The following is a 15544-nucleotide window of genomic DNA, read 5'->3' on the forward strand; positions in this document are numbered from 1 at the left end:
AAGGAAAGGAGGGCCACAGGTGGTTTGACCATGATTGCTCCCGCGCTGCGAAAGAGCTGAAGCTAGCTCTTAAAGCAGTTCCAAAGGATAAGATAAGGTTGGCCACATGTCGGACACTATGTAAACAGGCAGTTAAGCGCCGCAAAACCTCCTTGCAACAGCAGGCCTGGGAGAACGTGAGGAAAGCAGATGAGACCAATACCATGACTGGCTTTTGGAAGGTTATTATTGACCCATGCTTCCAAGACGCTAACAAGCCCAAGATAGCAAATCACATCCTTCCAGAATCATTTTTATGGACTATACAATCATGGTATGATAGAGGACCCCAGAGTAGCGGAGGAAGGGGGTGAGACTGCGGCACATGTAACATTCTCCTTGGGGGAGATTAAGGCTGGCATTGATGGCGTGACAAGGAACAAGGAGCCAGGGTCTGACGGGGTTCCCCCCGATCTTCTTGGGCCAGGTACAACTGTGGGATCTGATTTTGACCAGAGTAATTAATGCTGCAGTAATTACGGGTATGCCTGCATCATGGTCAACAGCCACAATAGTACCTATCTTCAAAAAGGGAAATAGGGACAGCCCTTTGTGTTATCGTCCCCTCTTTCTCATTGATGTGACAGTGAAAGTTTTAGGCAGCGCAATACTCAATTGACTGTTGCACTGGGCGGAAGAACATCATATAATCACTGACACTCAGTACAGGTTTAGGTCAGGATGATCAACGGCTGATCAATGCCTCAATTTATGTCTATTGATAGCCAAATACACCGTTGCCAGCCAGGAGATGGTGTACCTGGCTTTCATGGATTTGACTGCGGCTTTCGACTGTGTGAACTGTAAAAAACTGGGGGAACTCCTGGGGGTTCTGGGAGTGGATCCGGGTATTGTAAACATCTTAAGAGAACTACACAGGAACACTTTTGCTCATGTCAGATACAATGAAGAGGGGAGCTTGACTGAGCAATTCCCATGCTCAAGGTGAGTAAGACAGGGCTGCATATTGGCACCATTTTTATTCACCCTGTATATAAATGGCGTGAAGTGGGCGCTAGATGCTCTTGGGGTGGCTTCACCAAGGATAGGAACAAGGGGGGTACCCGTCCTGCTCTACGCAGATGACCCGGTACTTCTTGCACAGACCCCTCGAGGCCTACAAAGCCTGATAGATGGCTTTGTCCATTTTATGGAGAGTCTCGACCTATCTGCTAATCTCTCCAAATCTTATATTATGGAGATGGGGAAAATGCCAAAAAGGAAATATAAATATATGATTGGCGCACACTTGCTTGAAAAGGTCCAGACTTTCTCCTACCTGGGGATTTTTTTCGATGCCCTTCTTAGATTTAAAGCCGTGCTAGATGAGAAATGTCTCACCTTAACTAGTTGTTCCGTTGCAATTATGAACTTCGCGTGTAGGCTGGGTCGATGGTCCCCGGAGCAAATTTTAAAACTCTACTCCTCGATGTTGTCCAAAATTCTTTATGGCAGTGAGGTCTGGGGTTTTACCAACTCAGAAATTATCCACACAGAAGAGAACAAAGAGTTGAAAGGCTATATTATTCACGAGGAATTGGGTGTCAGTCATATCAGAGACAGGATAGAACTAAAACCTATTATGTGTTGGGTCAAAATATGGACAAACCCCGAGGCCGCACTAACCAAGGAGCTTATATTGGATTGCATGGCACGTGACCAGGGGAGGAACATTCCATGGTTGAAGTATGTGAGGGAAACACTGTCAGTCCTGGGTTGTGTAGACTTCTTTATTAACCCTACTAAATTGTCAGCTCAGGACAAGGCCCACGTCAAGGTGGAATTCCTCTAATATGCAGGGAAGACAGAGGTGAGCAAACCCCCTGTGAGAGCGCACCTTCTGACGAAATCTTGCTTGGGCATTGAGCCTTATTTGTCTGTCATCCACAATGCCCAAGACAGATTTTTAATGACACCCTTCAGGCAAAATTTGTTACATCATAACCTAGCGGTGCCGGAAGGTTACACTAAAACCACAGATTTGAAGGGCCTGTGCGGCTGCGACCAACAGTCTCCGCAGGATACCCTTCACTTTGTCTTACTGTGTCCCTACTATGTGCACCCTAGGAAGCGATTTTTAAAAGGTATTTTGAAAAAAGCTGGTTTTAAGCAGGATAAGGTGGCCCTATTGTATTTGAAGTTGTCCACAGAGATTTTAACTCTTTGCTGTACTGTACATTTTTTAAGGTCTGCATGGTGACTCAGAAACACCAGAGGAGAAAACTGATTACAGTGTTTGAAGTATGGTTAGGTCAAAGGTCCCAGTAATAAATTGCGTGGGCAAAGGTACCCCCAAAGTAATGTCCTTTCATTGTGTTCCCTGCTGGGAGGCTGTACCTTGAACGTATTATGAATTTCATCTGCTTATACCATCTCTCTTTTAACACATGATATTTTTTAATTATCTGTATGAATGATTGCAGAGAAGGGGTATTAACAGTGAACGTCTTTTATAGTGAATTCTGGGTTGGGCCCGTCTTACCATGATAACCGACTGGTATCAGTGCGCTCTATAAGTGTAAAAAATAAATAAAAATAAATAACTGTGACATTTGTATGTTTTTAATGATTGCACTTTTATGGTTTGTTTTGATGTCGAATAAAGTATATTGATTGATACTTATCTGTGTTCAGCTTCAACTTCTTTACATACCTTCAAGAAAACCGAAAATCTCAAAGGGTAAGATTTACTAAGCCCTTACCTTGATCTTGAAACACGAAAGGCGACCCAAGGCAACACAAAGGCTTATGTGGGATTTATTACGCTACTCAAATCCACCCTGCATGGATATGCATGGCTTATTAAATCCAGAGTAACATAAGGTAGCGCAAATCGCTGCCTTACGTTACTCTTCATTGGGAAGGCATTCCATGTGTGGAGCATGGACGTTCCCATGCATCAACCCATGGATTTTGATGCATTCCCAGATTTGCTAAGGATAGTAAATCTAAGATTGTGTCAAAATGGTAAACCTTCCCGACAGAGGAGTAACAGGGAGAACTATCTTCATTTCTCCTCTCTATTCCCTCTTTTTACATGAACTGCATTCTGCACCAAATGTAAAAAGAGAAAAATACCTCTAAGGATTGTTTTTCTGCAGGAAGGTGGTCTTCCTGCACAAAAATAATCCTGCCTGTAACTCAGGCACCCTTGCACCAGTGCAGGGTAGAGAAGGAATGTATCATACCTTAGTAGATAAAGCAAACTCCTGCTCTCTCCCTGTCATGCAGCACTTGGTAGTACAGCAAATTGTTTTGCTGCATTGCGTTGCGGGACATTTTGATAAAATGCTATCCCCAAATTTTCGAATAAGAGCCTGGTAACAGGTTCTTGGCTGGTTGTAGCGACTATGCATCTTTGTTGCCCAGCAAGGATGCTCCGAGCCTAGCAGAACTTATACTAAATATATTTAAGATGACCACTGCTATTTCCAAAATTCCATGACATTTAAGTGACTTCATGGGAAATGTAGTTTCTGATTTTGAGTTCAGGCACCTATGCTCGGTGCGTTCTCCAGAGACCGAAAGTCATTTAACAAGCATTTCAAGCATTCAGGGTGGACTGCCAACCTCTGCATCCCCAGAATGACTACCCTTAAATTCAGAGTATTATGATTACACATATGATAAACAGGGAAGGGTAGGCTTCCAAACATCACACAGATCATAACACAGCCACACATTTATAAGTCCTTAAATTTACAAATAATGGCAAGATTTTTGGGGAGAAGAATTGAGTGTATTTATCTAATTCAGTATTTGAGAGCAAAGTATTTGCATTTTCAGAAAATGGCAAACTAGTGCTGGAGGGAAAGGTGTTTGTTTTGAAAAGAGAAAAGCTAATATATGAGCCAAAAATGTATTTATTTAAGAAATGATAATTTGAGGTTTGCTTACAAAATTACTATGATACTATTATATTACTAAAGTTAACATGTGAGTGATTATGAATGCTAAGCAGCGGACAATTAAAGCTGATGAGATTTTTTTCTGTAAAAAAGGTATTTGTTGCCATGGCAGTTATTTCATGACACATGACAATTTTAAATCATCTATATTAATGTAACCTTTTTTTCATTATCATCACTATAGCTGTCTGAGGCATCAGCTTAAAATACTGATGTAGTCGAAGAGAAATGTTGGCTGACTGCGCAAAAAAAGGTCTCTTTAACCTGAGTGATAGCTTTTGTGTCTTCAGACTTTGAGATCAGTCTGCGATCATTCTGTCTTGATCGGAATCTCTACTGCCAATTACCTGAAATTGTGTGATGCATACTTATTCATTTTCACAGTCCATCCCTTTTAATTAGATTGAAGGAAAAATATACCACTGAGAATCTACTTGGAAAGGATAGGATGATAAAAAGAAAGCAAGTGAGGATAGGGTCTGTGCCCTTCCAGATTATTTGAAGTGTCTGTAAAAAATGGATTTACAGAAAATGTATGGGGATTTTGTGCTACCAAATAAATGTGCCGGTTTAGGCTTGCTTGGCATATCACAAAAGTATTGCAGTACATGAAGACTACAGTTATACCTGTCAGCCTTAGGGTGGTCTTTCCACTGCTAACCACTGCTAACCAATACTAAAGTGTTTGTGCTCTCTCCCTTAAACATAGTAAATTGGCTTTTACCCAATTGGCACATTTCATTTACTCGTAAGTCCCTAGTAAAGTGGTACTACCTGTACCTAGGGCCTGCAAATTATATGAGTAGACCTGCAGCATCCATTGTGCCACCCATTTAAGTAGCCCTTCAAACATACCTCAGGCCTCCATTTGCAGCCTATATCTTCAGTTTAAATTGCTATTTTGACCTGGCAAAAAAAACATTTTGCCAGGTCTAAATCTTCCCTTTTAATACATATGTCACCCTTAGGGAAGGCCCTAAATAGCCCATAGGACAGGGTGCAGTGTATTTAAAAAGTTGGATATGTATGTTTAAATTTAACATGTCTTGTGGTGAAATACTCAAAATATTAATTTTTCACTACTGCAAGGCCCACCTCTATCAAAGGGTAACATTGGGGTTCCTTATTACGCTTAATAAATGCTCACTTTCAATTGGGAGCTGGTAGGAATATTGGGTTTGGTGTGAAAACAATTCTAATTTAAACCATCTTTCATGGTAGGTTGTATTTTGAGTCATAATTCTGAAAATGACACTTTTTAGAAATTGTCATTTTCTTCACAGCTATTTTCTGCTTGCAGCCTGTATCCTGGGTCACATGACTACGTGTAGCTGGCAGTTGGTCTTTGTGCATTGCTCCTAGACAGTGAGACAAAGGGGAAATATGTGTTGGCAGGCTGGGCTATTCCTAACTTGATGGGGAAGATATGTTACCTACCACACTTACACATTATAATCTGTCTTATCACACTTAAAAAGAGTTCCACACTAGTCATTTGTGCCCCCAGACAAGCTGTGTCCTGGGTAGGGAGACAGGAAATTCCAAACACCTCTAGGATGGAAACCTCCAGGAACTTTTACTTTAATGCTGGCACCAAGTATGAATATTGGACCCTCAGACCCACCTCTTCAATACACCTCTGGACCCGTGGATACTAGAGACAAAGCATGCCCTGCTGCTTAAGGCCTGCCCTGCTTGCCGAGAAGGAAGACTGGACCTACTACTCTTTGTGATGGTTGTGGTAGTGTGGGTGAGCAGTTAGGCTTATCAGAGCATAGTGTTAAGCATTTGCTGTACTCACAGAGGCAATAAACGAGATACACACTCAAGAATAAATCCGAGACCAATTTGTAAACATACTGTCGATTTTTATATAATTTTTAAGACCTTAAACACAGTTCTAAGGTAAGTACTTTAAGAGTTACTATTTTTCAAAGTTCAAAAAATATATCCCTTTTGTGCACAGTTACGGAACAATTAGGAAACAATTAACAAAAAAAGAGAAAAATGCATATAAATTCAGGCAATGCTTTCACGAATTGCACATTCTCGTTTTAGGTTGACGTCAGGACCAGGTCCAAAGTTCCAGTGGAGAAGTTCGGGAGCATCCCGGATTGGTTGGGAGCAGCAGTGCTGAGGTCTTGGAAGCTGTTTTATAGTAGTATTATCTACATTTACCTCTACCTGCCTTTTGGGGATTTCTTTCACTCTCTACATAGTGTACTTCATTTTAGAACACTATACAGAAAAGTGGGTTCCTACATGCATTCACTAACAGACCCATTCAGATGCTGACACACCCACTCACACACCCACTTAGACACTCATGCACCCACTTGCAGACCCACTTGAACACTCATGCACCCTCTCATACATCCACTCAGACACTCATGAACCCACTCACAGACCTACTCACACACTCACACACTGACTCACAGACCCAGTCAGATACTTATGTACCCACTCACAGACCTACTCAGATACAGCCCCACCCACTCATAGACACACTGAGGTACTTATGCACCCACTCTCAAAGCTACTCAGACGCTTATGCAGCCAGTCACAGAACCACTCGGACACTCTTGCACCCACTTACATACACACTCAGAAACGTATGCATGCCCTCACAGAGTCTCTCAGACACTGATACACACACTCACTGACCCAGTCAGATATCATGCGCCCAATCACAGACCTACTCAGATACCAAAACACCCAGTGACAGAACCACTGAAACACTCATTAACCCATTCACAGCCCATACAGACACTCATACACACACTCACAGATCTGTTCATATTCTGATACACCCAGTCACAGACCCAATAAGACAATTATGCACTCACTCACAGACTCACTCAGACACTCATATACCCACTTATAGTCCCACTGAGACACTCCCAATCCCACACACAGTCCTACTAAGATGCTCATGCACCCACTGACAGACATAATCAAGACTCACACTCCCACTCAGGGACTCATACATGCATTTATAGACTTATTTAGATAGCGATGGAACCAGTGTGATAAACAGAATCACTTATATAGTTAACAGTTTTGAATGTGGGGGTAGCTACCAAATGTCTGCTTTTGTTTTGTGTATTCATGACAGAGTCACAAATATTGAAAAAAAAGAATTTTTTTTAAAAGAAAATGGACAACATTTTGGTAAATAGGGTGGCTCTTTGAAGAGCCTTGTGTTGATTGTGTGTATATGACAGCTACACATAGGAGAGGATGCAAAGTTTCAAGTTGCTCAGAAACACCATGTTGCCTTTGTCTGTTACGTAAACTCATCACTTCATTCGATTCCATGCATGTCAAAACGCAAGTTGTTGGTGAAGATAGAGCCCATGTTATGGTCTCTGAGGTTATTCAGTAGATAGATGACACACTGGGGAATCCACCACATTAGGATTTCCCTGTCTATATATACCCTATTATTAGATGGCGGTATTACTATGGACCCCAAGTGGCACCCTGTAAATGAAATTGACATAATAACATACATCCTACGATCCAGGGCAATATGGAAGCTGCAGTCTGATGGGAACATTGGGAGGCGCAAGTATGGCAACATATCACTGACGCGTTTTGCTTTTCCTTTGAGTAGTAGTCCTCTTACACCACAAAAATGATACTGTGCGTATTGCAGGTCATATGTAGAAATGACACAGAGCATGCAATCTAGATGTTCACTTTAACGGAACACAAGACGCAAACTCCTTCCATGATGGAGCTGCATTAATGACATGAACTGTGTGAATTTGATGCACATTCTAGAGGAAATCTAGGAGTGGATTAATTCCAAGATGCTATAAAAGGGGGTGGTGATGGACGGAGCATCTGAATCAATCAAACACTCACACCCAGCCAAAAGATCTGGGTTTAATCCATCACCGTTCTTTAGCCCACTCTGCCACCCCAGTTCAGACATGTCTATATGCAAATCAGTCTGACCCTGTGCCTCATGGGAACAGTCCTGTCCGAACTGCCAAGCCATGTCTTCCCTGGACCGGAAACAAGCTTCCGAGGACCGTTTTCTGGCATTCCAGCCGTATTCAGCCCGGCTTGCTTGAATCCAGTGGCAAAGTGAGCAAGGGACTCACGTCTGAGCATACCCTGCCACACTTATGGTGGCCAAAAGCGGTCCAAAAGGTGGTGGTGATGGACAGAGCATCTGAATCAATCAAACACTCACACCCAGTCAAAAGATCTGGGTTTTATCCATCACCATTCTTTAGCCCACTCTGCCACCCCAGTACAGACATGTCTATATGCAAATCAGTCTGACCCTGTGCCTCATGGGAACAGTCCAGCCCGAACTGCCAAGCCATGTCTTCCCTGGACCGGAAACAAGCTTCTGAGGACCGGTTTCTGGCATTTCAGCCATCTTCAGCCCGGCTTGCTTGAATCCAGTGGCAAAGTGAGCAAGGGACTCATGTCTGAGCATACCCTGCCACACTTATGGCGGCCAAAAGCGGTACAAAAGGGGGTGGTGATGGACAGAGCATCTGAATCAATCAAACACTCACACCCAGTCAAAAGATCTGGGTTTAATCCATCACCGTTCTTTAGCCCACTCTGCCACACCAGTTCAGATATGTCTATATGCAAATCAGTCTGACCCTGTGCCTCATGGGAAGAGTCCAGCCCGAACTGCCAAGCCATGTCTTCCCTGGACCGGAAACAAGCTTCCGAGGACCGGTTTCTGGCATTCCAGCCGTCTTCAGCCTGGCTTGCTTGAATCCAATGGCAAAGTGAGCAAGGGACTCACGTCTGAGCATACCCTGCCACACTTATGGTGGCCAAAAGCAGTACAAAAGGGGGTGGTGATAGACGGAACATCTGAATCAATCAAACACTCACACCCAAGTTAGGTAAGCCGGGCTGAAGACGGCTGGAATGCCAGAAACCGGTCTTTGGAAGCTTGTTTCCAATCCAGGGATGACATGGCTTGGCAGTTCGGGCTGGACTGTTCCCATGAGGCACAGGGTCAGACTGATTTGCATATAGCCATGTGTGAACTGGGGTGGCAGAGTGGGTTAAAGAACGGTGATGGATTAAACCCAGATCTTTTGACTGGGTGTGAGTGTTTGATTGATTCAGGTGCTCCGTCCATCACCACCCCCTTTTGTACTGCTTTTGGCCGCCTTAAGTGTGGCAAGGTATGCTCAGACGTGAGTCCCTTGCTCACTTTGCCACTGAATTCAAGCAAGCCAGGCTGAAGACGGCTGGAATGCCAGAAACCGGTCCTCGGAAGCTTGTTTCCGGTCCAGGGAAGACATGGCTTGGCAGTTCGGGCTGGACTGTTCCCATGAGGCACAGGGTCAGACTGATTTGCATATAGCCATGTCTGAACTGGGGTGGCAGAGTGGGCTAAAGAACGGTGATGGATTAAACCCAGATCTTTTTTCTGGGTGTGAGTGTTGGATTGATTCAGATTCTCCATCCATCACCACCCATTTTGTACCGCTTTTGGCCGCCTTAAATGTGGCAGGGTATGCCCAGACGTGAGTCCCTTGCTCACTTTGCCACTGGATTCAATCAAGCTGGGCTGAAGACGGCTGGAATGCCAGAAACTGGTCCTCGGAAGCTTGTTTCTGGTTCAGGGAAGACATGGCTTGGCAGTTCGGGCTGGACTGTTCCCATGAGGCACAGGGTCAGACTGATTTGCATATAGCCATGTCTGAATCGGGGTGGCAGAGTGGGCTAAAGAACGGTGATGGATTAAACCCAGATCTTTTGACTGGGTGTGAGTGTTTGATTGATTCAGATGCTCCGTCCATCACCACCCCCCTTTTGTACCTCCATTCCAAGATGGCACCTAAATTTGAGAAATTTGAGTAGTTGCGTGCCATGTCGCAATAGAGGATTTAGGCACTTAATCTTTTTCTCCTCTCCGCATTTCTAGTGCTGTAACTTTCTTTTATTCCCAGTGTGATGGGCATAAAGCATTGCAAACGCAATAACGATGTGTATTCTACTACAATAGAAGGTGCGGATTCTATTCCAAGATGGTGCTGATACTTTAGACATTGCGCACAACGCTGTAAAAGATCCGTCGTCAGTGTAAGATGACACAACACATTACATGACCTATTTTAAACCGGTAACCGGTGGACTATAAAAGGAATGCCCACTCCAACAAACAGGTCTATGTCTGAGCAGGCCAGAGCCAGACGCGCTGAGAGCTTTCCACTTAAGAAACAAGTAAGTGCCATGAAACAATGAGAAGAGCTCTAGTAGTAGGCAGGGTGGGTCACTACTACTCCTAGAGTATTTTGTTCATCATTCGTACTGACATCTATCATTTAGAATGGGATCCCACTACTGTTACGAACCAGCTGATCCCTTTCTTACTATTATTTTAGCTCCAACATCGCTGTATTTCCAGTGGTACCACAGGTGGTATCATTGCAAACTTTTTTAGGGGATCACCTCCATGCCTTTTGCGCTGCATCATTCAAGAGCCGTTTACCAACCCATCAGTTCGGGTTAGAGTTAAGTGCAGAGCCAGACAGTAGGAACCTTTAGAGGTCCCCGCAGCCGTGTCTGTCACATAGATAGTGCACCATTATAGACCTAGCTAATAAGCAAGATACAATCATAGGTCTACCTAATGGGCATTGACAAGAGACAATATTTGCAGGCACAGGGTTTGAAAAGTAATTCTAGATTGACACAGCATCCGTACACGTTTTGTGATATTGGCTTCACTACCCCTTTTCTGTCCCTATAAAGTAAATTATGAGAGAGGTGCTTCACCGACCTCCATTTTAAGATCACATTGCGACACATGATTGAGTTTAAGAGGTGAAAGGAAGACGCAGACATGACATAGATAACTCGAGACATAGGTTATATAGCAGGACTCATTTAGGTACCTGCCCTATAGAGTAATTACAGAAGACGAGACAAACAAGTCCAGGCCATAGTAGCTTATGGGTAATTCTAATGCGAGATTTCTGACTGTCCTCTTTTTCAGAACAAATACATTGTCACTATGTGGAGTAACTAAGTTAATCAGACTGGACAAATATAACCTTACTGGCCAGATGGAGTATCAATTCTGCACATTATTTAGGTAAGAGTTTAGGAGACAACAGATAACAACTAGATGTTTTCTTAAAAACTGAAACATAACTCACACATCTTCATTTTACTTATGTTATCCTACAGAGCTGGAAACTGTTGTATCACAAATCAAACTTTACTTCAGACTAGTAAGGAACTACTTGACCTGCAACGTACGATACCCAAAAAAAGTGTTGCCACATCATCCTGCGAATAGCGAGCCATAGCCATGTACTGAAAGGAGTGAGGATCTAAGACCCCCATCTTTGAATAATAAGGTGCCACATGGGAGATATCTACTCTTACTTTTTCCTTTTTGTCTTTCTTCCTTTTCCAATTCTTCTCCTTTTTCCTCTTCTTTCTTCCACACTTCTTCCTGTCTCTGCCCACCCTATTTTTTATTTTATTTTCCTCCTCTCATGCTGCTGGTATGGAATAACACTCTTTAGCACCTCTGAGGGGTTTTCACAGTGAACACTGATATAAATTCACAGTATGGTGGTAACTACTCTCTCGACTATAGTCAAGAGTATATGCAATGTTTTTGCAATAAAGGGTGTAAATATATCCCTAAATCATAACCTTTCTAATTTAGTTTATCTTGGGCAGTTCCCATTATTTATTTGTGAACAATCAAATGTTGTCACTTATTCACAGAGAACCCCCGTCCACTCACCTGCAAGTTAACTACTAAGGGTGGTCCTGATGAAGGTGGTAGTAATGTACATCCACCAAAACGTGCGTTGACCATTTTTGGAAAACCTCTTAAAGACAACCCAATAGTGGATAGTTTTGAGATTGAGCCAGCCCACTGGATTACCATCAGTGTATGTCACATAAATGGACAGACGTTTCACCAGGAGTGTTGTCTAAGTGCAAGTAGGTTGTCTGTGAGAGAGAGTTGTGGTTAGTGAGACTGATTTTTTAATGGTTTGTTTTAGGGGTTCCATTATAGTATGATTTTCCATGTCTTTCTGTGTATTTTAACTGTAAATAATATGTCTTTGCGTATGTGAACCATGACATGTTTTCTATCAACTTGAATGTATTTCCACACATTGATACTTGAAAATAATCGTACATGTTTGCACTGATTGATAGCTCGAATATAAATTATCCAATTGTACAAAAATATGAAAAAAAATTGAAAACACACATAATTTTGATAAAAATCAATGATTGTTTGATAACTTTGAATGGAAAGACTTATAGTTATGGAACAGCTGTGTGTTGAGCCCATTTCTGGACACTAGCAAAAGGATATAGGTCTAATAAGAGTATTGTGGTCTCTGAGGTATGCAGAAACATTTTTATTAACATGTTTCCTGAGTTTGTTATTCTGTGGACAGAATTTATTTGACCATTTTCATTTCTGTCTGTTGCATATTTGGAGAATACAAAGGCAGTAAGAGGGAAAAGTGGCATTAATTGTACAAAGATATCCTTCATTAAGGATTTCGCTCTGGCCAATCCAAGTAAATTCCACATTAGCCAAACCCAAACCCAAGTCTCTGTCAATCCCACTCTTTCTAGCACTCTGTAGCCCAAACCATATACCTGTGGCCCACAATCCACACTCTAATTATTTTGAAGTGAAACAGCAGTACCAGACAGGATAATGCTGGACCTGAATGAGACAATTTTCAATATGAAAGGCAGTTAAAATGGAGGTGAGGTCCTGGTTTAAAAAAAAAAAATATTTCATTGGATGGTCTTAATATGCAGGTTAAAAAAATTATATAGCGTCTTTAAAGGATAAGTAAGTGAATCTGTGCTTAGGTCTGCTGCAAATAAAAAAAATGTAATGCAAACTTGGATACGCTTTTACTTGTGTATAGTCAACCACACCTGCTGCAGCTTTTTGTATCTTTTATGGTCCTTCTAGAATGTGCTGCATTTAACGCCTGAGGCTTGAGCCGGGCGGTTTGTCTTTTGTCCTGTTACAGAACTTTTACGTGTGTCCTCTCCACCCCAGGACTAGCACGCTGATTTAGCGCGACATTTGTTGCCTCACCGATTTTAGGGTGAAGGCATCATTTTAATTCTGGCTTTTTAAAAAACTATTTGCACTTACTAAATTCAGCACTGCCTCCCCCCAGAGTGTCCGGCCGATATTAGGGTTGGTATACCTGGAACTCGGGTGGAGTGATAACGGCGGCCATCTTGGGTGAGTCACCAGTATAAAAACAAGTAGAGCGCCCCATTCGCGATTATACTGCATTTAACGCCTGAGGCTTGAGCCGGGCGGTTTGTCTTTTGTCCTGTTACAGAACTTTTACTTGTGAGCACTTACCCTGTTTGTCCTCTCCCCCCCAGCACTAGCGCGCTGATTTAGCGCGACGTTTGTTGCCTCACCGATTTTAGGGTAAAGGCATCAATTTAATTCTGGCTTTTTAAAAAACTATTTGCACTTACTAAATTCAGCGCTGCCTCCCCCCAGAGTGTCCGGCCGATATTAGGGCTGGTATACCTGGGACTCGGGTGGAGTGATAACAGCGGCCATCTTGGGTGAGTCACCAGTATAAAAACATACGTCTATGGCTCCGCGCAGCGGACGCGTTCAGCGGGCGCGCCGTATTAGTGCCGGAGTTACGCCGGAGTTCAGCCATCTGCGCCCGTCCGCGCTGAGGACGGGCTGCAGGACGGGCTGCGCTCCGGGTTCCCTGAGCCATCTCCTCAGATAGTACTTTCTTATACCTTGGAGGAGATGTTGGTCTTGAAACCTAGCGATCCCATATGCCAGCATAGGTACACCCCTGAGGAATTATTGCTCATGGCCTCACATAACGCCTGTACTCGGAGCCCTGATACTTCTCCCATGATTACCTATCCTCCTCAAAATATCTGCTCCTCGTCTAAAAGTATTCACTTGGAGAAAGGATACCTTATTAATGCTCGTTCCATAATTAAAAACAATGTAGCCTTCCATGACTTTGTGATGTCTAGAAGGCCTACATGGGTTTTAATTACGGAAACCTGGGCCACGGAGACCTCAGGTTTTAATTGCAATCTCGGATGGCTATGCACTGCACAGATTTGACAGAGCTAAGCAAAGGGGCGGAGGATTGGCGATTCTCTATCAGTCGCATCTTACCTGCCGTATCAATGCTCTGTCGGTACCTTTTATCTCCTCATCTCCATCAGCATCCTTTGTAGGCCTTCTTATGTATAGGCCCCCAGGCCCTAGATCAAATTTTAGCAGTGACCTGTTCAGAATCCTGGAGCCATATGTTGGCAAGCCCCACTTCACTATCTTAGGGGACCTAAATTTTCACCTAGATGACCTTACCTCTAAAGACACCCTGTCCTTGGTCAATCCACCTTGAAGTTTGTGGCTTTTTTAAACTGGTAAAAGGTTCAACTCACTGGGCCGGCCACACGCTGGATGGAGTTTTCTCCAATGATGATAGGGTTCAGACGGGTACTCCTGAACCGCTGGTCTGGACAGACCACCTGGCAGTACCTATAGAATTGACCCTTCCTCACTCAGACACTTCTAAGAAGGGACAGGCTCGGGGAGAGGGCAAAAGGAACTATAAAAATATCACTAATGATTCTCTGGCCCCTCTCATTAGTTCTGTCTTCCTGCCGTCAGACCCAGAGTAGGCAGCACAAAAACTTGCCAACTTCATCGTTGGAGCAATAGATGCTCTAGCACCAGAGATACGCCGATATTCAGCGAGGCGCAGGCCCTCTGCCCCCTGGTTCACTGAGACACTTAGGCTGATGAGACAGGGTTGCAGGAGGCAGGAGAGAAAATGGAGGAAAACATGGGACACTATGGACAGAGAGACTCATAAAGGACTGTTAGGTGAATATAAGGCCACGGTCATTAAGACAAAACAAAAATTATTCTCTGACCTTACAACTTCTCTCACCTCATCGAAGGAGCTGTTTAAGGTAGTGGATTCCCTCTGTTCACTACAAATTCCAGACCCAGTGATAGGATTGCAGGAGCTCTGTGACAAGATCTCAACCTTTTTCTATGCCAAAATCGATGAGATCTCCGTTAATCTGGAAATGCAGAAAAAATCACTTGGGATCCACCCGATCCAGGCTCTCACAAATTTAGAAGCCTGGTCTAAAGATCCTACTAAGACTCTCTCTAACTTCCCACCAATCACACTCGATAACCTTAACTCACTGTTGAACAGGACCAAATCTTCCTCTCCTTTGGACCCCTGTCCTCTCAAAGTGATGAAGGAGTGTAGGGAAACATTGCTTCCTCCTTTATTTGAGGTAATGAATAGTGCCCTGTCGCAGGGGGTTTTTCCTTCAGTCTGGAAGAAAGCGATTGTCAGGCCACTACTTAAAAAGCCCTCCCTTGACACCACAATTTAAAAAAAAATCAGACCCATCTCCCTACTTCCTGCCCCCGCCAAAATGCTTGAGGCTCACCTGAACTCGCACTTGTCTGCCTTCCTGGATTCCTCTGGGTTCTTAGATCAGACCCAGCATGGGTTCAGGAAATTCCATAGCACGGAGTCTGCACTTACTATTGTGACAAACAACATCAG

The sequence above is a fragment of the Lissotriton vulgaris genome, chromosome 6 (assembly GCF_964263255.1).
Source record: "Lissotriton vulgaris chromosome 6, aLisVul1.2, whole genome shotgun sequence".
Classification (NCBI taxonomy): domain Eukaryota; kingdom Metazoa; phylum Chordata; class Amphibia; order Caudata; family Salamandridae; genus Lissotriton; species Lissotriton vulgaris.